The sequence below is a fragment of the Bos indicus genome, chromosome 16 (assembly GCF_029378745.1).
Source record: "Bos indicus isolate NIAB-ARS_2022 breed Sahiwal x Tharparkar chromosome 16, NIAB-ARS_B.indTharparkar_mat_pri_1.0, whole genome shotgun sequence".
NCBI classification, from domain to species: Eukaryota; Metazoa; Chordata; class Mammalia; order Artiodactyla; family Bovidae; genus Bos; species Bos indicus.
The window spans coordinates 61,748,152-61,775,199 of NC_091775.1; the positions used below are offsets into that span (position 1 = coordinate 61,748,152).

Here is a 27,048-nt window from a genome sequence, read left to right on the forward strand (position 1 = left end):
CTACATCATCTCTTCCAGAAAATGGAAAAGGAGGACACATTTCCCCATTCATTTAATGAAGCCAGTATTACTGTGATATGAAAATTAGATCAAGACCATACAAAGAAAGAAAACTTCAGAGCAATACATCTAATGAATATAGACACAAATGTGCTTAAGAAAATATGAGCAAATAGAATTTAGCAACGTATAAAGAGAATTATATACCATGACCAAGTGGGCTTCATTTCAGAGATGCAAGGTGGGATCAATTTATAAAAATCAATCAATGTAATTTGCTGTATTAACAGGCTAAAAAGAAAAAAAAAATCACATGGTTATATAATCAGTATAAGAATGATTGACCAAATTCAACCCCCTTTTATGACAAAAACTTTCACAAAAATAGGAACGGAAGGCAAATTTGCCAAGTTGATAACTACAGCTAATTTATACTTAATGAGGAAAAGATTGAATGTTCTCTCCCTAATTCTTATCAAAATATCAGGAAGGTTCTTTGTAGATATAGAGAAGATTATTCTAAAGTTTAAATGGAAAGGCAAAGGAACTAGAAGATTTAAAACAATTTTCAATAGGAAGAACAAATATGGGTAGAATCAGTCTGCCCAATTTCAAGGTTTATTATATAGCTACAGTAATCAAGACTCATAATAGGAAAAACTGAAAAACCAGACCTTATTAAAATTTAACATTTCCTCTGCAAAGGGAAAAAAAAGTATCCATGTAAAGAGGATGAAAAGACAAGTTACAGACTGGAGAAAATATTTTCAAACCACACATACACAAAAGGACTAGGAACTAGAGTATACGAAGAACTCTCAAAACTCAACAGTAAGAAAATAAACAATCCATTTAGAAAATGCCCCAAAGATATAAACAGACATTTCACCAAAGAGAACATACAGATGGAAATATAAGCATGTGAAAGATGTCCAACATCATTAGCCAGTAGGAGAAGGTAAATTAAAATCACCGTGAGCTATCACTGCAGATCTATCAAAACGGCTAAAATCTCAAAAACAATATTAACACCAAATGTTGGCAAGAATGTGGAGAAATGGGGTCCGTCATACATTGCTAGTGGAATGGAAAAATGGTAAGCTACTCTGGATGGCATCACTGACTCAATGGACATGAGTTTGAGCAAACGCCAGGAGATGGTGAAGAACAGGGAAGCCTGGTGTGCTGCAGTCCATGGCGTCCAAAGAGTCAGACACGACTGAGCGACTGAACAACGCTCTGTAAAACAGGTTGGCAGTTCCAAAAAACCAAGCATGCAACCACCACACAATTCAGAGATTGCTCTCCTGGGTATCTATCTCAGTAATAGGAAAACTATTTAGACCAAAAAACCTGTGCGCAAATGTTTACAGCAGCTTTATTTATAATAGCTCAAAAAACTGGGGGGCGAGGGAAGATGTCTCTCAATGGGTAAGTGAATGGTTAAACAAACCACGGTACATTCATACCATCCAATAAATAAACCTGCATGATTTTCCAAAGAATTATGGTCAGTGAGGAAAAAAATCCAAAAAGTTGTGGACTGGACAGTTTTTTTTATTTATAATGGACAGTATATCATTCTTGAAATTACACAATTTATTGAAATGATAAATAGACACATGGTTTCCAGGAGGGATGGGAAGGGGTGCCAGGCGAAAGCAGGTGTGGTTTTACAGGGAAACCTGAAGGATTCTAGTGGCGAGTAAAGATTTGAAAAGGCGTTTAACAAAACAGAAAATTTGATTAGTCTATAAACACATGTAAAAGTGCGCAACCTCATTTGTATTGGGTTGGCCAAAAAGTTCGTTTGGGTTTTTCCATCCGATGTTACAGAAAAATCCAAACAAACTTTTTGGCCAACCCAAATAATTAGGTATATGAAATAAAGATCACAATTTTGATACCATTATGCAAATGCAACTACCACACAATTCAGAGATTGCTCTCCCGAGTATCTATCTCAGTAATGTTGACAAAAATGAAGAAGTCTGACAATGTTATGTTTTGGCAAGAATGTAGAGTAATTGGAACAATCATCCATCTCTGCTAGGAGTGTAAACTTTATGACCACTTTGGAGAACAATCTAGTATTCTCTGAAAGACTTAAATGTAAGTATACCCTATAGCTTAGCCATTCTACTCCAAGATATATACACTAAAGAAAAGTTTGCCCTTGCATGCCAGGAAATATATAGATACATGCAAGAACATTATTAGCAGCATTATTTGTAATAACCCAACTACAACTGCACACAACAAAACAGATGACCTCATAAACATAACGCAGTGAAAGAAGAGGCCAGACACACAACAAAATGCTCATGCTATATTGCTCCATAAACAGAAAGTTCAAGAACTAAACTACAGTGTTTAGAGATGAGTAACAAGCTGATAAAACTATAAAATATATATAAGGAAGTAATTACCATACACTTAGGATAGTTGTTGCTTTAGGGGGAAGGACTTATGAAAAACAATGGGATCTGAGTTGATGGCAATGTCCTGGTGGTTATTACAAAGTTTAGTGTATTTTTCTCTGTGTGTAATTGTTTATGAGAAAATAACGCATCCCTTCATATTTCACTGTCTCGACTTTGAGAAGAAATGAGGACGGAGGAATGTAGGTGTGAGGTTTGACTGTGTGAGAAAAAGCAGCACAGGAGAGTCTGAGGTCAAAATTTAGAACCTGTCAAGAGAGACGGGGGGGGGGGGAAATGGAGTGTTGAGGAAATGGCAGACCCGCTAGGTTGATGAAGTGGGTAGATTGCCTATGGATGTTGTTGTTGTTGTTGTTTTCTCAATGCTTAGGAATAATAAAGTTTGCTCTAAAGTGCTAAATTTCTTAATCCCCTCTGTTACAAGTTGGACTTGAGCTGAGGGACTATAGTTTTTTTTTTTTTTTTTCCAAACTGTATTTGGTTCACCTTGGCTTTGAATCCTCCAGGCTATCCAGGGCAAGAAGAGGAAAACATTTGACGTGGAACAGAAAGGCTCCCTCCTTGAGCATGAAGACGGGTGACCCCATCCCTCTCTCCTCCCCAGTCCTCAGTTTAAGCAAGATGGGAACAGGGTCAGGAGAAAGATAAACAGACCAAATCAGGTAAAAGTTTCCCAAATTTGGAAGTCCTGGAAAGGGACACTTTCCTTCTGTCTCATTCCGTCAGGTTCTCCAGGCAGATCTCCTGAACTATTGATGTCAAAATTCATTGTCTGGAAGTACAGCACAGAAGCAACTTTAAAAGCTTTATGTGCTGTGTTGAGTCGCTCAGTCATGTCCGACTCTATGTGACCCCAAGGACTGTAGACTGCCAGGGGCCTCTGTCCATGGGGATTCTCCTGGCAAGAATAGTGGGGTGGGTTGCCATGCCTTCCTCCAGGGAGTCTTCCCAACCCAGGGATGGAACCCAGGTCTCTCTCATTGCAGGCGGATTCTTTACGGTCTGAGCCACCAGGGAAGCCCGTCATCTCAACTCTGAACTGCCAGGGAAGCTCCTATAAAAACTTTATAAGAGGATGATTTAACGAGAGTCTCGAGCACCCTTAACGTTTTCTCCTTGTGTTGTGGGGAAGAGCTCTGCTTCTTCTTCCCTGTCTTTTCCTGCCAAATCTTGCCAGCCCAACTCTGATCACACACTGACTCCCTCCCTGCCCAGCCCGAGGACCGGGTACCCCTCAATGGCGGGGACATCAGGTGTCACTGGGGCTTCAGGGACCAGTGCGGACCGGAGTTAGGAGTTAGAAAAATGAGCCGTTCAGGCGGCTCTCGAGGCCAAGCCCAGTGGACAGCGACACACCCCGGCCCTTACGACTGTCATTCTCCCAGGGTTTTCCGCGCCGGACCCAATCTGTACGTTTCATACCAAGTCCCCTGAGCCAGCCTTCCTAAGGCGCCCGACACCGAGTTTCCTTTTTTTTTTAGGCAAAAAGGCGGGGAAGCCTCTTTGGAAGGCAACCACCTGCGCTGTTCCATCTCTTCCCTTCGCCCTGGAGCAGGCAGCCTCTCTAGCTGGGGATTCTCCCAGGATGCGGGCCAGCGCCAATCAGGGCGCTCGGCACCTGCCCCCAGTGCCAGCACCTGGAGGGGCGATGAGGTTCTCGGCTCCGGGCAGCGCCAGTCCTCCGAGTGCCGGGGAGGGCGGAGGAGCCTCACGTGGGCCTCTCCAGCCCGGGGCGCCCGGAAGGACGCGCGCAGACCCCGTGGGAGCCCAACCTCGGAGCCGCCGCCGGAGGGGAGCCGCTCAGCAGAGGTAAAGAGTAAGGCGTTAATCCAAGCCGAGGTTCCCCGAAGGAGGCAGAAGGGAGGGCGCGCGGCGGGCGGAGGACCACGCGGGGCTCCCGGATTTGCGCTGGGATGCTCCCGGCCAGCGCGTGCTTTCGAAGGCGCCTCCGAAGCCGGGTAAGCGCGCCCCTGGATCGCCGCCCTCTGCCGATCCCTATCTTGGCCTTGGCCGTGGCCATGCCCTGCTGGCTCTGGGCACCCGCTCGCCTCTCCCTCTCGGCCCCAGAGCAGCTCCCTCCGAGGAGGTGGGGGTGGGGAGTGGGGGGAATGTCTCCGGCTTCGTGGCCAGGCCCCCGGGTCCTGAGGTCCCCGCCCCGGGGCGGGCCTTGCCGGGTCCCTGCCCGCGGCCGCACGTCCGCCGCCCGCCTCGGCTTGGCCTCGCCGACCTGCTCCGCGGCGCTTTCCGCCCGGCGGGACCCCCACACGGACGCGGCTCCTGCGCCTTGGCGCACGCGAGCTCCCAGGGACCATGCGGCTGCCCCGGCCCGCGACACGGCTGGCCGCGAGGTCTGGCCCGGCGCGCGTGAGTGAGCGGGGCTCGGGGCGGGGACTGAGGACCCGGGGTGGATGGGAACTGTCCGTCCGCGCGGCCGGGTGGGTCCGAGCGCGCGGGCGCCCCCGGGCCAGCCTTGCAATTTGGGCTCGATGTGCTGATGGTTTTCCTGAAGTTTTTCAAAATAAGTCGGGCGGAGGTGCGTTCGCGAAGCCTGTTCGGCCTCGCCGGTCCAGGATTGCCGGGGGCTGACTGCCTGCCTCGGGGACAGAGAAATCGGACTGTCACCCGGGCCCTCTGTCCGCCTCGTCCTGGGGCCCAGGGCGGGCGTCCAGCCCCGCATCCCTCGGGCAGCGCGCGGGCAGGAGGGCGCGGCAGGTCTGACTGGAGGCGCCAGCCACATTGGAACTCGGCTCAGCGGCCGGGAGGAGGGTTTGGCTCTGATAGAGAGATCCGGAGGTGAGCGGAAAGCAGTGTCGGGGTGATTCCCCCCATTCTGCTGCTCGCGCTCCACTAACTCGGAAATCCGGCTCGTATGGGCGAGTAGAGCGCCCAGCGCGGCGCGTGCGAGACCCTCACCGCGGGGGTGGAGGGCTTCCTGGCTACTCTGCGCCTCCCAAGGAGGCGAAGGAGGGCAGGGGTGGAGAGCTGTCTTCTCTGTCGGTGTCTTTGGGCTATTTACACCATCCATGCTTTTCTGCCTCATCTGGGCATTGCTTTTCTCTGGGGCCCTGCAAGTTTGCTCCAACTACTTTAATGTGGCGGAGATGCGGATTGGGGGGCCGGTGTCCAGCGCGCAGGCTGGGGGCCCCCGCATCAGCTGAGGCACTTTCTTTCGTCCTTTCCAATCCGCCCTGCTGCGGACCGGGAGGACCTGGGTTGCGGGGAAGGTGGTTTCCACTAGCAGGACTCTGCTGCGATCCTAAGGAGGCTGCAGTGTAACTGACACGGGTCGCGGTCTACACAGTCTGATCTCTGTGCTCTGCCAGGTCTCCCCGCCCCCCCCCCCCCCCCACCTCCCGTGGGTCGGCACGTTTTATACCGTGTGAGAGACAAACGATGTTGGACTCCAGATGCAGCAAGTTCACTTTGTTGCGATCCCCTGGGATCTGGAGTCTTGGGCGGGGGTGGGGGGTGCGAAAGGCCGCTTTATTTCTGTTCTAATGAATGTACTTGAAATCACATTTGAATCTTGCCCCTTTCCTTCAGACTGACAGAGTTGGACCTAGGGGGAGGAAAGAGCAAAGGAACATTTTCTGAAAGCAGTTGTAATTTCTCAGACGTCTCCCAGGAGGGTCCAGCTCCCACGCAGGAGATCTAAGCCAACAGAATACAGACATGTAGGTTCAGGTCGGCACTCATGTGGTTTCCTGAGGTTCAGCCGGGGCATTAGACATCAGCAGCAAGGTCCTCCTCACAGTTCCCTCACTGTCATAATTCCTGCCATGCTAGGGGTTGGGGGTAATGAAATGAGACAGGACCTTGAATGGGAAAAGTCTCAAGTTCCTTGGGAGGAAGGGGTATTATATGCATAGATAGAAGCCCAGCTGTAAACATCACTGAGATTCCTGCCAAAGCTAGAAATCTGCATGTAGTTGACCTCATCAAAAATAGTGTTTGGGAAAGCTAAGATGGGCCTGTGCTGCTGATGAGAGCAAGTCCTTCATGTTTTGCTCAAGAATCTCTGTTTTGTCTCTGACTTGCCCATCTGTAATTGGAAATGAGCTCTGCCTAGACCAGAGAGCCCTCAGCCTGAATACAAACGTCATCTGGCAGCAGAGGAGCCTGGCACAGAAACAGCCCACCCCTCACCCAGAGGCTCTGAAGGGGATTTTAGTGAGCTCTCCTGATAACTTTGGAAGGAGCCTGGGGTGACTTACAGGAAGGAGTTGGGAATCCTCTGGGTGGCCATTTAACAAAAGAGCCTTTTCCCGGGGTGGGCAGTTCAGGACCTGTCAATTGTGAAAAGTGCCCTGAGGTTTAGAATCTGGCCTGATGGTTATTAACACTAATGAAAGCTGCTGCTGTTTGCTAACTACCTTCTGTGTACCAGAGATAAGGCTTTGCAAAAGATCAGTATTATGATCCCCATATTTCATGGAAATATGAAATTTCATATTTAGGAAAGGTTAAGCAATTTGCTAAGATCGTAAAGCTCGTCAGTGGCAAAGCTGTGCCTGGAACCCAGGTCTGTCTGATTCTGTCTCTGCTCCTTCCACAGGGCAACTCTCCTCCCCCTAAGAACAGACACACATGTGGGAGCTAAAAATACAGAACATTGTGAATAAAGACTGTTATTTGTAGGTCCAAGGGATGTTTGTGACCCCATTAGACTTCAGAGGACGTGCTGTCCTGGTAAAACTGGATGCTCTTTTCTCCCTCTAGAACTCAGGCATTTAACTCATACAAAACAGACTAATTTCTTTAATATGTAAAGTATAAACGGCGATGACATTTATTTACCATTCAGTTAGCAAACATCAAAAAGATGGACAAACTGCTGATGAGGTTCTGAGAAAACAGGCAGTTTCATACATCGCTGGTCAAAGAGTAAACTGGTAGTACTCCTTTGGAGAGCATTTTAGACGCATTTATCAATATTAGTAATGCCCATGCCATCTGACTCAGTGATTCCAACTTTAAGAATCTAATTTGCCCTTGTTCTCGCATGTGGCCACATAGACATGTATCCTTTATAGTATTGTTTGAACAATGAAAGAACAACCTACATGCTCATTAAAGGGGGACTTGTAGTACTTCCAGATAGTGGAATACTGTTCTGTTCCTCCATTAAAAAAAAAAAAATTTAGGAAGCTTACTATTAATATATAATTGATATAGGACAGTTTTCAAGATAGGGGCTAAGTGGAAAACATGCATAGGGTGTGTATAATAAGCTACTGTTCACACTATAAAAGAGAAGAAAGAAGAAGCAGTTCAAGATATTTGCTTGTATTTGCATAACCATATATACAAAAGCTAATAATATCTGTTGCCTCCAGGGAGAGTGGCCCTGTAAACTCTCTTATACATTTTTACTTTTGAATCATGTGAATGCATCAACTATTCTTAATAAAAACCTCTTTCCTTGCCCTGTGTCTGACATAGTCCCTCAAGCTCTTCTCCAGCTGAACGGGGTGGGGCAATATTCCCCCTAGAGTTGCTTGGTTCCCTTTTGGATAAAAGCAAAAGTGCTGAGAGACCGCACAGGGCCCATAGGCTCTGGGCCATCTAAAATTCTTTTGACTTCAGGCAGGTTTTGCTTGGAAAGTTGGGATGAGAGGTGTTTTAGCCTCTCTGAACTGGGTAGGGGAGATAGGATATCTCCAGCCTTGAAAACAACACGAAGAAATACCAACTATCCTTTTTACTGCCATATTTGTTGTTGTTTAGTCTCTAAGTCGTGTCCGACCCTTTGGGACTCCATAGACTGTAGCCCACCAGCCTCCTCTGTCCATGGGTTTTCCCAGGGAAAAATACTGGAGTGAGTTGCCATTTCCTCCTCTAGGGGATCTTCCTGATCCAGGGATTGAACCCACATCTCCTGCATCGGCAGGTGGATTATTTACCACTGAGCCACCTGGGAGAGCTCTCAGGATGGTACTGCCCGATTGTTCCTCTATACAGGATAAAGCATCAGCACCTGGATAGCATTAAACAAGGGAGGGGAGGAACACTGTGGTTGGACTTCAGAAAGGGCAGAAGAGGTCTGTTTCTGGTGTTGCATTTGAGCCTCAGAAAGGAGAGGAAGGGAGATATGCTTGAAAGAAAAGTTTTGAAAATTGTTCTGGGATCTAGGAATGTATTATAGACCCAGAAGAGGAAGGAAAGATATTGATGCAGCTGTCCGTGCATCAATCAATGTGTCCCCAGAAGCCCCTTTGGGTGCTCCCCATCTGCACAGATGCACAGCTCAGTTTTTCCCCCCATGCAGCCTAGAAGCCATTAGATGCATGAAGGTGGTTGGGGGCAGGTATTAGGCACTGACTTCCCTCCTTCAGGTAGGACAGACTGTAGAATAGCAGAACCAGTGGAAGAAAGGCTTGCTTCTAATCACATGAGAAGAGGCCCTCCTGCACTGTTAGGTGGGAAGCTTTCATTGGGAGCTCTCTCTGTTCAGTTACTCTGCTGAGCGTTCTGCCTACATTATCTCATTTAACCTCTTGATCAGGTACATGTGAAAACCTTTTGCCATCAAGCGACGACAACTTTATGCTCTCCTTTCAATGGCTTTTCCGATCTCTGCCCGGTAACCTGCAACACAGGCATAGCGGCATCACAGAAGCGCTTGCAGACTCAGTTTGGGTTATAACAGCATGTGGCTGAGCATTCCACGCTTTGATGGATGAGCTGGAATCTGTGCAGGCTGGATAGGTTTGTATAAAGCAGGGTTCAGGGACAAAGCAGTCAGTGCTCTTGGTTTGGATTTTCATCTTTCTTGTTTCTGTCTCTGTGTGTGCATTAGGGCTGGGCTGAGTGGACTGCGAGTGCGATGTTCCCCGGGGATGGAGGGAGGAGGAGGGATTGTCTCTGCTTTAGTCCAGATACCAGTGGTGTGGAGGGCTGTGAGGATGTGCTTGGGAGGCCCGAGGTCTGCAGTCAAGGAGGGAGATGAGCAGAGTGGCCCCTGAGCCCTAGATCTGTGCTGGGAGTCTGTCTGCTGTTTGGGGAAAAAAAAAAAAACACAACAGCCTGAGAGCTGAGAGGCTTGCTCATGGCAAACCTTTCTTCTCCCACGCAGCTTACTGGCTAGGGCTCACCTCTGACTCCCATTCCACTTCAAAAAGAAGCAGCTTGAATTTTTCTCCAAATAAATTCTGGAGCACACAGGCTCCTTCTCTATGCTGCAGTTGCCAGCAGGAGTGAGAGCAAGAAGCTGGATGGGAGTCTCAGCTAAGGCGGTCGGGAGCCAGCCAGAAGGCGGGAAAGCCAGATACCCCATCTATGGATATTTTCAAAAAGTCACCTTATGACAAGCACAAAGATGCTATTTACATACGTACGAGTAGTGGATGATCAGCCTAACACACTTCAATTCAGAAAATGCCTATTGTTTTCTGAGGAGGCAGAAAGGTGAGCACAGTCTTGTCCCCAGATCTGAGTTGCCTGCAAGGCAATCTGGGAGAGAAACATTCATGTCAGCAGTAGGACTTTGCAGACCAAAGAAGTCAACGCCAAGCAGAGGAACAGGCGACATGCTGTCACATGCAGGGGCTAGGGTGAGTCAGGCTGCCACGGTAATTCTGATAGATTATGAAGGTCTTTTTGGAGGAGGTGAGTTTTGAACCGAGCCTTGAAGGTGAAGTATGATTTTGACAGATAAGCTCAGGAGAAAGGGCAGAAGTGGCTAAGAGAACAGCTTGGGCAAAGGCACAGGATTATGATAGAATGTGGAATGTTCAGAGATACACTCATATCAGTAAAACATCATGATTTACCCAGCTTCTGCCTCAGGCACAGCATTTTCAGATACTTAGAGAATAAAACTCTATATCCCCATTAAATAGGTGCCCACTATGATTTTTTGTTGTTGTTGTTCTTTTTTGGTGGTAAAATCAACAGGGCTTGATGATGGATTAGATATTAGAAGTGAAGCTCACAAGGACAAGACTTGTAAAGCTATAATAGGTTTGTATCAGATTCATTGTAGTTTAAAGAAAGTACAGTGGCTGGTATTTTCCATATGTGAAATTTACGTTTCTGCTGTACCGCACCGCTGAGTCACTGAGTTGTTCAATTGGGAGGCAGTGGCGCATAGAAGGAAGAGTACTGGGACCAAGGATGTAGGTTCTGTCTCACTATTTTGTTTATTCATTTATTCAGTCATCCATTTATTCCTTCATTCAACAAACATGATCCATGTGCCTGGGCCACATGCTGGGATCACTGGGGAGAGGTAGGAATGGGGGAGAGAGAAAGAGAGAGAGAGGGAAGGAAAGGGAAGGAGGGAGCGAGAGAGAAAGAGAAAGGGGGAAAGAAAAGGAAAAGCCATGGTCCCTGTACCCTCCAGGGACTTGAAGTACATGGAGGAGATCATAGGAAGAGGTGATAAATATAAAAATAGGGACAAAGGGCAATGGGAGAGGCTAGTTGCTAAAATGAATAACAACCTGATAAATTGTATGAGATACCTCCAAGAGAACAAATCAGAAAACTAAAAACTTTCAGTGGGTCTCAAATACTCGTTCAGGTAGTAAAACCCATGGGAATCATGGTGCTCTTTAAAGAACCCCATGAAATATTTATATAGTAAAATGGCTGAATGTATAATTTTGAACTAAATCCGAGAGCATCCTATGCCAGACTCTATCACAGGCACAGAATTGTAGGTGTCACATTTTAAGAAAACTTTCTGAAACAAAAACTTTAAATTGAGAATATTCTGTCAGCTCATTTTTTCTCCCTGAGAATTGAGGAATGACTGCCAGGTTTCTATTTTAGTGCAGGAAACCCTCAGTCCAGCTGGTAGAACATCAGGCCTCCACAGGAGCGTGGTTTTGGCAGTTCGAAGGTTGTGGATGACTTTAACAAGGGCAATTTCGGAGGAGTGACGTGGCCAGAAGCTAGTTAGAGTTGAGTTGAAAAGTGAGGATCGCGTTTTCGAGATGTGAACAAGTATTTATTGAATGTCACAGGGGATACCATGTTCAGTTCAGTCGCTCAGTCGTGTCCGACTCTGCGAGCCCATGGACTGCAGCACACCAGGCTTCCCTGTCCATCACCAACTCTCAGAGTTTGCTCAAACTCATGTCCATTGAGTTGGTGATGCCATCCAACCATCTCACCCTCTGTCGTCCCCTTCTCCTCCCGCCTTCAATCTTCCCCAGCATCAGGGTCTTTTCTAATGAGTCAGTTCTTCACATTATGTGGCCAAAGTATTGGAGTTTCAGCTTCAACATCAGTCCTTCCAATGAATATTCAGGACTGATTTCCTTAGGATTGACTGGTTGGATTTCCTTGCAGTCCAAGGGACTCTCAAGAGTCTTCTCCAACACCACAGTTCAAAAGCATCAATTCTTCAGTGCTCAGCTTCCTTTAGAGTCCAACTCTCACATCCATACATGACTACTGGAAAAACCATAGCTTTGACTAGATGGACCTTTGTTGACAAAGTAATGTCTCTGCTTTTTAATATGCTGTCTAGGTTGGTCATAACTTTTCTTCCAAGGACCAAGTGTCTTTTAATTTCATGGCTGCAGTTACCATCTGCAGTGATTTTGGAGCCCCCCCTCCCAAAAAGGTCTGTCACTGTTTCCCCATCTATTTGCCATGAAGTGATGGGACCAGATGCCATGTTGAGTGGGGAGAAAAACCAAAACAGTCAAAGCCCCAGTCCCCATGGAGCTTGAAGTCGTTGGGAGGAAACAGATTTTCACAAGGGCGGTATAAAGTGACACAGTGATAAAAGCTGTAAAGCAGAGGTACATGGTAAGCTCCCTGGTGGCTCAGTCATAAAGAATCCACCTGCAATGCCAGGGATCTGAGTTCAATCCCTGGTTCAGAAAGATCCCCTGGAGGAGGAAATAGCAACCCACTCTAGCATTCTTGCCTGGGAAATCTCATTGGCAGAGGAGCCTGACAGGCTATAGTCCATGGGTTGCAAGAGTCAGACACAACTTAGCAACTAAACCACCGTCACTAGAGGCACGTGGTACATTATAAGAGGGTTTCATGGATGGTCTGAGGCCACTCAAGGAGGACCTGGAAAGTCATCCTGAGGGAATGCTGATTGAGCTGAAACCTGAAGAGTAAGCAGGAGTTAAGGATGTGAGGGGACTTTGGGAACTGGGAGAGAGTATTCTAGAAATGGAGAAAGGCTGTGGCTACAGGGAACATGGTATGTTAAGATGCCAAAGGCCAGTGGGTTGGGGTGCAGAGAGAGAGAGGGACAAGCACATGAGGTGATCAGGAGAGGCAGAAAGGGGTTAGAACATGCAGAATCTGATTGGCCACAGGTAAGGATTTGATGTTTCTAAAGGAGTGGGTAGTCACTGAAGCAGGAGGGCGACATAGTCAGATTTTCTATTTCAAAGAGATCTCTCTGGTTGCATGATGTGGATCGTCTGTTCGAAGTGGTCAAGAGTATATCCAGTGAGATCAATCAGGAGACTCGTGAAGTAGTCCAGGTGAAAGATGACAGTTGTTTAGACTGGGCTGTATGTAGTAGACGTGGAGAGAAGCAGGCAGATTTGAGAGGTCTAGAGGGTAAAAGGAACGGGAAGTGGTGGTTTGGATGTGAGCGTTGAGAGGAAAGTATTGTGGATAAGTCCTAGGCTCCCAGTTTTGTGTGGTGGACAGTGGTACCATTTCCTGAGACAGGATATAGTGGGGGAGGACAAGACTTCAGGGCAAACATCATGAGTTCAACCTCAACCGTGCTGTACTTGAGAAGCCTTTGAATCATCTGAAGCAGGAGGTTTGAGAAGTCTGGGCAGGAAATATGCCTCTTGTAAGTCATCAACATCTGGGGGTCATAGAAACCATGGCATGGATGAGGCTGCCTAGGGACTGAAGATGGGCCCAGAAGAGAAGGCCTGGGACTAACTTCAAGTAGAGTAGGATGATTCTGAAAAGTAAACAGAGAAGGATGATCCAGAGAGATAGGACAAAAACCAGGAGGTGAAAACTTCATGAAAGCCAAAAGCAGAGTGTTTCCTGAAGAAAAGAGAAAGCAGAGGTGCTGCTGGGAAGTGAGTTAACATGAGCACCAATAAAGGTCCATTGGCTTTAGAAACATGGAGATCATAAGTGATTTTAAGCAAGAACTTCAGTGATGTGATAAACAAAAGTCAGATTGTAGTTGATGGAGGAAAAAGTGGAAAGTGAGGAAATGGACACAGCTTATATAAATGTATTTCCAGGTGTTTGGCTGTGATGGAGAGAGAGGGTCGTTTCATTGTTTTAGGAGGAGGCAGTTGAGCACGTTTAAATGCCAATGGAAAGGGGCCAGTTGCACAAAGACAGAAATATAGATCAATGGAACAAAATAGAAAGCCCAGAGGTAAATCCACACACATATGGATACCTTATCTTTGACAAAGGAGGCAAGAATATACAATGGATTAAAGACAATCCATTTTAAAGACAAATCTCTTTAACAAGTGGTGCTGGGAAATCTGGTCAACCACTTGTAAAAGAATGAAACTAGACCACTTTCTAACACCATACACAAAAATAAACTCAAAATGGATTAAAGATCTAAACGTAAGACCAGAAACTATAAAACTCCTAGAGGAGAACATAGGCAAAACACTCTCCGACATATATCACAGCAGGATCCTCTATGACCCACCTCCCAGAATATTGGAAATAAAAGCAAAAATAAACAAATGGGACCTAATTAAACTTAAAAGCTTCTGCACAACAAAGGAAACTATAAGCAAGGTGAAAAGACAACCTTCAGAATGGGAGAAAATAATAGCAAATGAAGCAACTGACAAACAACTAATCTCAAAAATATACAAGCAACTCCTACAGCTCAATTCCAGAAAAATAAATGACCCAATAAAAAAATGGGCCAAAGAACTAAATAGACATTTCTCCAAAGAAGACATACAGATGACTAACAAACACATGAAAAGATGCTCAACATCACTCATTATCAGAGAAATGCAAATCAAAACCACTATGAGGTACCATTTCACGCCAGTCAGAATGGCTGCGATCCAAAAGTCTACAAGTAATAGATGCTGGAGAGGATGTGGAGAAAAGGGAACCTTCCTACACTGTTGGTGGGAATGCAAACTAGTACAGCCACTATGGAGAACAGTGTGGAGATTCCTTAAAAAACTGGAAATAGAACTGCCTTATGATCCAGCAATCCCACTGCTGGGCATACACACTGAGGAAACCAGAAGGGAAAGAGACACGTGTACCCCAATGTTCATCACAGCACTGTTTATAATAGCCAGGACATGGAAGCAACCTAGATGTCCATCAGCAGATGAATGGATAAGAAAGCTGTGGTACATATACACAATGGATTATTACTCAGCCATTAAAAAGAATACATTTGAATCAGTTCTAATGAGGTGGATGAAACTGGAGCCTATTATACAGAGTGAAGTAAGCCAGAAAGAAAAACACCAATACAGTATACTAACGCATATATATGGAATTTAGAAAGATGGTAACGATAACCCTGTATACGAGACAGCAAAAGAGACACTGATGTATAGAACAGTCTTTTGGACTCTGTGGGAGAGGGAGAGGGTGAGATGATTTGGGAGAATGGCATTGAAATATGTATAATATCATATATGAAACAAGTCGCCAGTCCAGGTTTGATGCACGATACTGGATGCTTGGGGCTGGTGCACTGGGACGACCCAGAGGGATGGTATGGGGAGGGAGGAGGGAGGAGGGTTCAGGATGGGGAACGCATGTATGCCTGTGGCGGATTCATTTCGATATATGGCAGAACCAATACAATATTGTAAAGTTTAAAAATAAAATTAAAAAAAAAAGTTAGAAAGGGGCCAGTTGAATGGAGAAGTTAGACATTACAGGAAGGATAATTCACAATGTGAGGTTCCTAGAAGATGAGAGGACAGCGCTGAATGTGCAGGTGGAGGGACTGGCCTTGGGATGGAGAGGGGCCACTCTTGGAGGTAACTGAAGAGGGGGAGGGTAGGATAAGAGTGGATGTTAGAATGCTTGTGAGTGCTGGTGGCAAGATGAGGATGTTGCCATTGATAATGAGAAGAAAGAGTGGATAGAGGGGAGACGGGAGAAGGGCATTCTATTAGAATGGGCGTGATGAGGACAGTGAAGAGAGAAAGGGTGATGACAGTAGAGAAAGAGGATCGTATCGAAGCACTTATTAGCTGTGTGACCTTGAGCCTGTTTTCTTACCTGTAGGATGAGGGTAATAACCATGATGCCTCCTCCATAGAGTTGTGCCTGGCACATAGAAAGTGGTCAGTAAATGCAAGCTACTCTTTTAACTTTTATCCTCACTGTCAGTGGCTAGCACAGTGCTGAACAGTGGCTAGCATGGTAATTGGTTTTAGTTTGAAATAGTCATCAATACTCCCAGGTAGTTAGTAGCTCAGAGGTAGATGGCCACCTGTCCGTCTCCTGCTTGTCTCACATCCCATCTCTGAGGCACCCAACTCTTTCTTCTCCAAGCACTTGGAAGCTTTTCTACTTTGCTTAACGCTGAGGGATTTGTACATGGTGCTTAGCCAGGGCAGATTCTATTAGGGGATTTAATCATATGGGTAGGGCACAGGGCCAGGGTGAAAAGAGAAGTTCAATTAATTCAAGAGCCCAGTCTCCTCCAACCTCATTCATATCCAGAGGACAGAGCATCTGGAGAACTCATTCCTTCATTCCTTTCAGAATGTCTATTGAAGCCAGCTTTGCATCAGGCCTGCATCCAGACTGAGATAGAGATGAATAGGAATGGTTCCTGCTCTCCTCCTATTAATCTGATCAGATAAATGTTATAATGACTGTGTCACATGCTGGGAACACAGGAGAAAGAGCCCATAGCTGTGCCCAGACAAGGAAGGGAAGCCTTTCCAGAACAGGTAGTGTTTGAGCTAGAACGAGAAGATGAAAGTCTTTGCAGACAAGAAGAGAACATCTTTGTAGACAAGGAAGGAGGCCTTGCAGGCCGAGGGAGGCCCAGGAGTCTCAAGAGATGGCAGGAGGAACTGGAAGCCGCATATAATCCAGTAATGTCAGAAAAGGAAATGTTAGATTATGAAGATGAGTTGAGAGACTGGATGGAGCCTGGCATGCTGCCTCCTGGGCTAAGGACCTTGACTTGCCCCAGTAGGAGATGTGCAGCCACTGTTGATTTTTGATAGAGGCAGAGTGACTGGTCAGGAGACAGTAGTGGTAGTCGAGGTGAGGGCTGACCAGAGAACAAGTTTCAATGACACGGGTCTGAGGTACAGTCACCTTGGTGCATGAATAAAAAGAAATTAAAAGCCATTGGCATTAAGGAAGTCACGGAAATTTGAGGCTAGGCTGTTAGAGAGGTCATCTTCGTATATGTTGAAACTTTCTGGGATGATGGTGGAAGCTTAGATGATGAGGAGACAATTGCTAAAGTCCTCAGTGAGTGAGGGAGCCTCAGTGATGGGGCAGGGAATAGAGTGAAGAATAATCAAATAGCATAGAGATCTCAAAGGAATAATTGTTTTTTTGCAAGATAATGGAAATCAAACACTCTAGACTCCTGGAGAGCAGAATAGACTCATGGAAGATTTTAACTGTTGCTTGTGTCCAAGATGAGGCAGCCATCATAAAACAGGATATATTTCCAAGGTTCCAGGCCACTGCTGGAGGACACCATGCAACACTACAGATGGGCACCCACAGGTTCAAGATCTCAGAAGTCAGCTGAGTGGGCATGATGACTCCACAAGCCAAGATATTGTCCTTGGTGGAGTCCCTTTCCCAATCCCTCAAAGAACATTTCCAGTCTCTTTGCTGAGGTCTTGTCCTCCCACTGGAGCAAAGGAGTTGGGCAAACTGCCTCCCTCATCTCAAGGTTCTGGCTGTTCAACACCTGCCTTCTCTTGGCAGATGGGTTTCATTGCCAACTTACTGCTTTGTTGGGCATCCACTCTGTACCTCGGCTGTGCTGGGCACATTGGAGGATTCAGAAAACTACCAGACATGGTCCATGCCCTCAAGAATCACTCTAATTAGAAAAGTCAGACTGGTATACCTGGAGTATTAAGAGCAATAGTAAGAGGCTGTGTCCAGACAGTCAGGAAAGGAGGTACGGGCATTGAGCTATCTAGTCAAGAGTTGGTGGCTCAGATGGTAAAGCATCTGCCTGCAAGGCCGGAGACCTGGGTTCAGTCCCTTAGTCGGGAAGATCCCCTGGAGAAGGAAATGGCAACCCACTCCAGTATTCTTGCCTGGAAAATCCCATGGACAGAGGAGCCTGGGGGGCTACAGTCCATGGGGAAGCAAAGAGTCGGCCACGACTGAGCGACTTCGCTTCAAACAAAAACAAGGAATCTGGAAAAAATCTTCCAATTTTTGGATGAGGGAGGAGGCTTGAGAAGTGGTGGTACCATTCACAAAGATAGGAAATTCAATAGAGGAAATCGATGAAGACCTCTGATTTGGAAATGGAGAGTTTGTAGGCTTCTTTAGATGTAGACAGATGTGGGTCTCATTTGTCTACGTTGATGAAATGGCAAGTTCTGAGCAGGCATCAAGAATAGATGTTTTGTGAGTTCCCTGGTAGCCTCGTGGTTCGGATTCCATGCTTTCACTACTGTGGCCCAGGTTCAATCCTTGTTTAGGGAACGGAGATCCCACAAGCCACGCAGGACAGCCTAAAAACACAAGGAGCCAAATACGGAGAAGGAAGGGAGGTTCAAAAGGGAGTGGATATATGTCAACCTATGACTGATTCATGTTGAGGTTTGACAGAAAACAACAAAATTCTGTAAAGCAATTATCCTTCAATAAAAAAAATTAAAAAAAAACAGGAGGAGCCAAATGAAGACAATGGTAATAAAAAGATGAAGAAGGCACATACTTTAGAAATAGTTAAGGCAAAAATGGATAAGATTTGGTGATCAGATGTGAGGGAGAGATTGGGATCACTTACAAGTTACTAGGCATGGGGACTGGGTAGATGGTGCATGTGTGCTTAATTGCTCAGCTGTGTCCCCTTAGTCATAGCCCGCCAGGCTCCTCTGTCCATGGGATTCTCCAGGCAAGAATACTGGAGTGGGTTGCCCTGACCTCCTCCAGGGCATCTTCCCCACCCAGGGGTTGAACCCGGGTCTCCTGCATTGCAGGCAGATTCTTTACTGTCTGAGCCACCAGGGAGGTCCAGTTAGATGGTGGTACCATTAATTAGAAGGAGAAATGCAAGAGGAAAACACTTTGCAGAGAAGAGCAAGTAAAACCATAAGGCCTGTTTGGGAACATTCGAATCAGAGATTCCTGTGGAATAGCTAAGCATACAGAGTCTAGGAGCCACTTGGCGGTGCGAGTCTGAAACTCAAGGAGCATTCGGCCCAGGTATATAGCTTTAAGGTCATACTGTCATGCTGCAAGAGAGTCTCTGAGCACCAAGTGATATGGGTCCACAGATGTTGGTGTTGTTATTGGACTCTTAATGCCTTGTTAATTGAAAGGTCATATGGGAAAAGGTAGGTTGGTTGAGAATGCTTCTTGTAGTATTTTCTTTCTTTCTGTCTCTGTTAACAAAGCCTGGATCAGAGCACATGCTGCTTCGCCTTGAGAAAGAATGCTTATCTGGATGTCAGAGCTTTCCTTAATCCAGGTCATCTTCCCAAATATTTCCCTCCTGACAGACAAATAGTAACTGTATCTTCTGGATCTTTTTGAATCTAAAAGAAGATATTTTATAGACTTGCCTGGTGGTCCAGAGGTTAAAAATCCACCTGCCGGTGCAGGGGACATGGACTTGATTCCTGGTCTGGGAAGGTCCCACATGCCACCGAGTACCTAAGCCCCTGAGCCACAACTACTAAAGCCTGCACTCTAGAGCCCAGGCTCAGCAACAAGAAAAGCCTCTGCAATGAGAACCCCCGCTTGCCGCAACTAGAGCAAGCTCACGTGCAGCAACAAACACCCATCGCAGCCAAATAAATAAATAAAGGTATTTTACTAAAAGTGCTTCCCAGGTGGCAACAGTGGTAAAGAACCCACCTGCCAATGTAGGAGGCGTAAGAGACACGGGTTTGATCCCTGGGTCAGGAAGATTCTCTGGAGGAGGGCATGGCAACCCATTCTAGTTTCTTGCCTGGAGAATTCCATGGACAGAGGAGCCTAACGGGCTATGGTCCGTGGGTTCACAAAGAGTCAGATACAGCTGAGCAACTGAACACATACAGCACATTTTACTAAACTATTTGAGGACAAAAGACTGCAGTTTCTCTGAAACAGATAGAACTCTTTTAACACTTTAAGAGAAAAACAACAGAAAAAAAAAAAAGGCTAACACTCTCCTTAGCCCCATCTTCATGTCTGCTCATGCTTTAGCCACTCCCTGTGCCTCCTCTCACGAGGTGAGTTTGAGTAAGTGTGAGGCTACAGGACTGTATGACTATGCAGACGCGGTAAATAGCCATGAAGTTAAAAGATGCTTGCTCCTTGGAATAAAAGTTGTAACCAACCTAGACAGCATATTAAAAAGCAGAGACATTACTTTGCCAACAAAAGTCTGTCTAGTCAAAGCTATGGTCTCTTTCCTTCTTCAGCTCACTAACTACTTCACCGGTGTTCCTGGCCTTTTGTCTACCCATCACCCTGATTTTTAGCAGGCATTTATTGATAGAGCCATGCAGGTCATTATAGTTTTTATATACTTTTATTTGATATACTTTCCTTTTTATATACTTTTCCTATTCCTTTCTGGAATTCCTTGAGTCCCCCACCTCTGGGGCTGCTCTGGTGCTAAGTCGCTTCAGTCGTGTCCGACTCTGTGCGACCCCATATACGGCAGCCCACCAGGCTTCCCTGTCCCTGGGATTCTCCAGGCAAGAACACTGGAGTGGGTTGCCATTTCCTTCTCCAATGCATGAAAGGGAAAAGTGAAAGTGAAGTCACTCAGTCGTGTCCAACTCTTCGTGACCCCATGGACTGCAGCCTACCAGGCTCCTCCGTCCATGGATTCTCCAGGCAAGAGTACTGGAGTGGGGTGCCATTGCCTTCTCTAGCCCCTCTCTTAAGACTCCCAGATTTCCCCACAGTCCAGCAACCAAAGGGGTAATGTTGGCACAGCAGGGACTCCTCTTCCCAGCCCAGGGCTGCTCTGGACACCAGTACTGATTGGTCATCATGGGTCCTACCCGTTGTTTTTCTGGATTGAGGCTTACTGTGTATCAGACACTGGGCCAGGTGCTGAGATACCGTGGTGAACAAGGCAGGCAAGGTCCCTGCCTTTGTGAAACCTATAGTCTAGACCAGTGTTTCTCATCTCATCGCAGCTGACGGCCTGATAACTCTTTACTGCGGGCAGCTTTCCTGCACACTGTTGTGTTTAGCAGCATCCCTGTCCTCTACCCATTAGATGCTTATAGCAATCTCTCCCCTAATTGTGACAACCCAAAATACGAACAGACGTTGCCAAATGTCCCCTTGAGGCCAAAGCATCGCTCCTTCCCCACTGAAAGGATGAAAGGTATTATCAAATGATTGATCACGAAAAGAAAAATACAAAGTACAAAGATGCTCTGAAAAAAAATTAGCAGATACCACGATGGAGAATGAAAGGAGACTTTAGGTTTGATTATATGAATCAAGGCCTCATTAATGAAGTATTGCTTAAGCAGAAGTTAAGTAACGCTTAAGGGGGATGAAAAACTAAAGAGCCTGTTGATGAAAGTGAAAGAGGAGAGTGAAAAATTTGGCTTAAAACTCAACATTCAGAAAACTAAGATCATGGCATCTGGTCCCATCACTTCATGGCAAATAGATGGGGAAACAGTGGAAACAGTAACAGACTTTTTGTAGGAGGGGCTCCAAAATCACTGCAGATGGTGACTGCAGCCTTGAAATTAAAAGATGCTTGCTCCTTGGAATAAAAGTTTTGACCAACCTAGACAGCATATTAAAAATCAGAGACATTACTTTGCCAACAAGAGTCTGTCTAGTCAAAGCTATGGTTTTTCCAGTAGTCATGTATGGATGTGAGAGTTGGATCACAAAGAAAGATGAGCGTCAAAGGATTGATGCTTTTGAACTGTGGTGTTAGATAAGACTCTTGAGAGTCCCTTGGACTGCAAGGAAATCCAACCAGTCCATCCTAAAGGAAATCAGTCCTGAATATTCATTGGAAGGACTGATGCTGAAGCTGAAACTCCAATACTTTGGCCACCTGATGGGAAGAACTGACTCATTTGAAAAAACCCTGATGCTGGGAAAGACTGAAAGTGGGAGGAGAAGGAGACAAGAGAGGATGAGATAGTTGGATGGCATCACTGACTCAATGGACATGAGTTTGAGTAAACTCTGGGAGTTGGTGATGGACAGGGAGGCCTGGGGTGCTGCAGACCATGGGGTCGCAAAGAGTCGGACACAACTGAGCTACTGAACTGAACTGAACTGAAGGGGGATGAGAAAGAGCCAGTCACATGAGGAATAAGGGGCTAAACAAAAGGTTTTTGCTGTTTGAAGAACAGAAAAAAAAAAAAAAAAGACTTGTTGACTGGGGCCTAGGAACCAAAGGGAAAAATGATGCAAGATGAGAGAGGAGAAGTAGTCAGGAGCTAGATTATGAGAGCCTTATAAACCATGGTGTGCTAAGAGTACCCCCAAATATTTGTGCAGTGTTTTAAGTAGACAAGAGATATGCACAGGTTAATGTCTGAAGATTATCTGTGTGCTGAGTGGCAGCCAGTTGGGAAATGATGCCAGTGGTCCCAGGCAAGAGACTGAGGGTGGCCTGGATCAGGGCCGTGGAGATGGAGAGGTGTGGATGGATTTCGCATGTGCCTTGCCTGTTCCTGGTGCCTCACATATTCTGGTCATATCCAAGGGTTGGCAGTACTGGTGCAGGGACCACCTTGCCTTTATTCAGTAGCATTAGCTGAGTGCCCGCTGCACACCCAGTGAGTAAGACACTCGTCCAGGCAGCCCAAAGTCTAGTAGGGAAAGGGACACACAATACGATCCCAGAGTGTGGAGGTGCCATGTCTCTTGAAGCATGGAAGTTTGTGGAGTGGGAGGTAACCCAGTCTAGGGGAAGAAGAGTCAGGGGAGGACTGGAGGAGGGGACAGCTAAACTGACTCACAAAAAAATAAGTTAACCAAGTGAAGTGGTGGGGTGGGGAACAGGCATGCCAGGCCGAGCACGACCCAGTGGAAACCCAGAGGATGCAAAGTATGCATGGGAGGGCAGAAGCATAAAAACCAGGGCAGGAGCAGGAGAGAGAGGAGGCTGCAGGGGTCGGCAAGAGCCTGACCATGAATTAACCTTTGGGTCTTGAGGTGAGAACAGGAGCGGATGGGAGGCATGCGCTCTCCAGCTTCCGATCTAGTCTCCTCCAGTGCATCCCCCGCTTGCTACCAGAGCACTCTCTGAAGTCTAGATCTGCTTAAGACCTCTCAAAGTTCTCTCATATTCTGTGTCCCACAGAGTTCCCCACAGCGGCTCCCAGGTGTCCTCGCTCTACTCAGCTTCTGCCACTCCAAGTGACTTTTACCAAACCCAGTCTCTTCCACAAACCATGTGCCCTCATTCACAACTAAAAGAATCCTAAAAAGAGAGCACAAGATTATCATCACAGGTAAAATAACTAATATGACAGAAATGTTTACTAATCAGAAGATTCCTCAGTAAACTAGCAGCCACTTAAAATAACGTAGGGACTTCCCTTGTAGTCCAGTGGTTAAGACTCCACCTTCCGATGCAAGGGCTCCTGGCTCAATACCTGGTCAGAGAACTAAGGTCCCACATGCCTCGGGGTATGGCCAAATTTTTTAAAAAAATGATGTAGAAACATATTTGACATGAAAAGGTACATATGATCTGTAGCTAAATTATAAAGTGGCATGTCAGTTCAGTTCAGTTCATTCGCTCAGTCGTGTCCTACTCTTTGAGACCCCATGAATCGCAGCATGCCAGGCCTCCCTGTCCATCACCAACTCCCGGACTTCACCCAAACTCATATCCATCAAGTCAGTGATGCCATCCAGCCATCTCATCCTCTGTCGTCCCCTTCTCCTCCTGCCCCCAATCCCTCCCAGCATCAGAGTCTTTTCCAATGAGTCAACTCTTTGCATGAGGTGGCCAAAGTACTGGAGTTTCAGCTTTAGCATCATTCCTTCCAAAGAAATCCCAGGGCTGATCTCCTTCAGAATGGACTGGTTGGATCTCCTTGCAGTCCAAGGGACTCTCAAGAGTCTTCTCCAACACCACAGTTCAAAAGCATTAATTCTTCGGCGCTCAGCTTTCTTCACAGTCCAACTCTCACATCCATACATGACCACTGGAAAAACCATAGCCTTGACTAGACGGACCTTTGTTGGCAAAGTAATGTCTCTGCTTTTGAATATGCTATCTAGGTTGGTCATAACTTTCCTTCCAAGGAGTAAGCGTCTTTTAATTTCATGGCTGCAGTCACCATCTGCAGTGATTTTGGAGCCCAAAGTGGCATGTACGCAGTATAATTCTAGTAAGCATGTGGGTATATGTCACTATGAGAGTATAGGAAAAAGTCAACAGGTCTTATCTCCAAGCGAACAGTTACAGGAGATTTTAACTTTTGTCTTTTGACTTATGTATTATATTTTAAACATTTCTAATACACAGTTATTACTTTTACAATAAGAAATAAACAACAAACAAAGCTGCTCTGGGGACATGGCTGGCCATGTTCCCAAGGGTGACTGACCTCCGGCTGGTTACCCTGACTGCTCCTTGTAGACACAGCAGTATTTTTCTCCAGGAGGACTGCAAGCGAGACTAATTCATTAAGTGCTTTCAGTCCTGAAGATGACAGAAACCAGGAAAGCATAAAGTCTCGTTACTACGACAGCCAGTAGCCTTGATGTCTGTGTGTTTATTTATTAACAGGACTTTATGTATCCATCCTCCCACCAGTTCCAGGAGCCTCACAGCTGACTTTGATACAGATCACATTTTCAAATTGGTACAGCCCATCCGTCAGAAGAAAGACAAGGCTGTCTCACCCGAGGATTAAAACTACAAGAACATGGTCCTTGGAAGCAAAATGAGCTTGAAAGATACTGACAAGGGCTGGTGAGGGGTTAGGAGAATAGTGTGCCGAGGAGCAAACTGGATCCGTGGGTCGCTTTCTTTAAGTTAACGATTATTGAATAATGACTTTACTGTGCAGGCGTTGAGTGTGCTTCTGTCACCTTTGCAGCAGTTTTATAAGGAATTATTCCCATTTTAGAGCTGCTGAAACTGAGACTCAGAGAGGATGAAGAACTGGTTAATAAGAGCTTAATTTTTAACATAGCTGTTTCTTCAATGAAATACCCACTCCCCCACAACCCCCACCCTACTTAATGGATGTTGCTTAAAGGCAGGGGATTTTAAAGCTTGGGAAATTTTCTATTGATTTTGGCTTAGAAGTTACTTAGAAGTTAGCATCAAGTAGATGCCAAATGCCCTTGTTGAATGGATGGATGAAGGTGTGGGTGGCTGGACAGATGGACAAAGAAAGAATGGTTTTTAACAATCATACAAAGGCAGAGAGAAATGATCACATTAGAAACACCCACAGTCTCTACAAATGGACGTGACCAGGATACTATAGGTCTGTCTGTTCTCTACCAGAGACTTACAAGTCTATGCCTGTAATCATCAGGAGAGACATTTTTCGAATGCTGGAGAGAAATGGGACCCTGCTGGGGATGTGGGTCAGTCAGTCCTGTCACAGCTTGGGGAGGAGAGGTGCTGGCTTGGCCGAGTTTGTGAATAAAGCTTAGATGTCTGCTGTTCTCCTTTGCAGACTGGTTACCGTGGTCCTACTGTGTTCTAGCAGTTTGCCTGCCTTACTCTACTCTCATGGTCTCGGAACACAGGGCAGTAAGGAGACCCAAACAGCACTGCTTCATAGGAAGCACAGCTTTATTTTATTTTGTCAAGGTGGTGCTGAACTGACAGCTTTCTCTTGGCTCAAGTGAAGAGCTGTTTTTCTCCGTGTGTGTGCTGTCAGCTTTAGGAACGCACGACATCAGTTATTGGGTCAGCAAGTAGAAAATGAAGGAAGCGTTGGTTCACATGTCTTATCTCCTGAGTCATCTTGCTTGCTCTGCGTGGAAGAGGCTCACACCTTCATTTTTCCAGCTCTGCCTTAGTCAGCCAGCAGCAGGAACAAAGGCCCTTGTATCCAGACCACTGTGGAAGCCTAGAAGAGAAATACTTTGGGCAACTCGAAGGTCTTTGTCTTCTAAGGAGTTCATAGCTTCCTGAGAAAGAGAGTGTCCACCAGCTTCAGATCACAGAGCAATGGGATTGGAGTAATGATGAAAAGCCTGTGAATGGAGGGGCTGCAGAACCCTGGACTGGCTAGTTTCCTCTTATGAAAAAATGAAGGCAGTTGGGATGGACTCTGCTTTTTCCTATTCTTTTTTTGCTCTAAGAATGTTAACTTCTTTAATCACACACCTAATGAGGTTAATCTGGGAAGACCTGAAGGCGCTAACTTCTGAGAAACGGCACTTTCTCATAGGACACTTTGAGAACTGTATCTGAGCCTGAGAGGAGATGCACGGTCTCTGGTGGTAGGCTGTGGCAAGTACCACTTTGCAGATGTGGAAACTGAAGGCCAGACTTCCCCACGTCCCCCCAGAATGGCAGGGAAATCCTAATGCTTGGACCTGTGCAGTGGCTGCAGGACAGGTGCCTTCCCTTTTGGATAAGAGGCACTTTCCCAGAGGCCTCCCCAGGTGTATGGGAGAATCTGAATCCCTCTCCTTGATCTTCCCTGGTGCTTCCTTACCAGCCCCATCCAGCCCCAATTTGGATTGGGGAACAGCTTTTAAAAATTATCTCTAAAAGATCACACGCCTACATATACACACCAAGTCAGCTCTTTGTATTTTATTCAGGAAATCATAAATGACTCTTAGACTGAATAGAAACCTGAACCAATCAAATAAGTTCCCCAGGGGCTCCAAAGAAACAAGATTCACAGAACTGGCTGGCAGCACTGCAGAAAATAGAGCTGATGGAGACCCCCACATGGGTGTGGGGTGACCTTGACAAAGGAAATACTAGCTGGTATTTTGATCCGCCTTCTTTCTTTCAGGACACTGATGCTGCTGGATGCACTAGCAACAGGCTCCTGCTTCTTCTCATAACACCTGGGCAGATGAGATGGGGAAGACGGCAGGGCAGATGAGAGGGTGCCCACGTGAGCCACAGATGGAGAACGAGCCCTGCTGAAATTCCTACAAGCAGGGATTTCCGTGGTGGCTAAGACTCCAAGCCCCCAATCAGGGGACCTGGCTTTGATCCCTGGTCAGGGAATTAAATCCCACATGCCACAAGTAAGAGTTTGCAGGTCACACTAACAGTTTGCATTCCACAACTAAAGATCCCACATGCTGCAATGAAGATTGAAGATCCCAGGTGCTGAGCTAAGACTCTGTGCAGCCAGATAAACAAATAAATAAAAATAAATATTAAAAAATTTCCTATGGACAGGATTTGGGGTTCCTAAACTAGAAACAGGCTACCCACACTCTGATTGTGCTCCAACAGCTCAAATTCTATAATCTCAAAATTTTCCTATTACATTTAATTGTCTTTCATTCTGTTTCTCTTCCTTTACTCTTCTGTGGGTGG

General features: G+C 46.1%; 1 protein-coding gene across 5 annotated transcripts in view; it reads left to right on the forward strand.

Annotated features, from left to right (window-relative positions):
- Positions 1 to 4,002: 4,002 nt before the first annotated feature.
- The window catches only part of LOC109570775 (protein FAM163A), a 97,389-nt gene continuing 74,343 nt past the window's right edge, over positions 4,003 to 27,048 (forward strand). The window contains exon 1 of one of the 5 annotated variants that reach the window (XM_070768522.1): positions 4,003 to 4,250. The gene's annotated coding sequence lies outside the window, so the exon portion shown is untranslated. The other 4 variants (XM_070768521.1, XM_070768520.1, XM_070768525.1 and 1 more) reach the window with 4 other exon arrangements.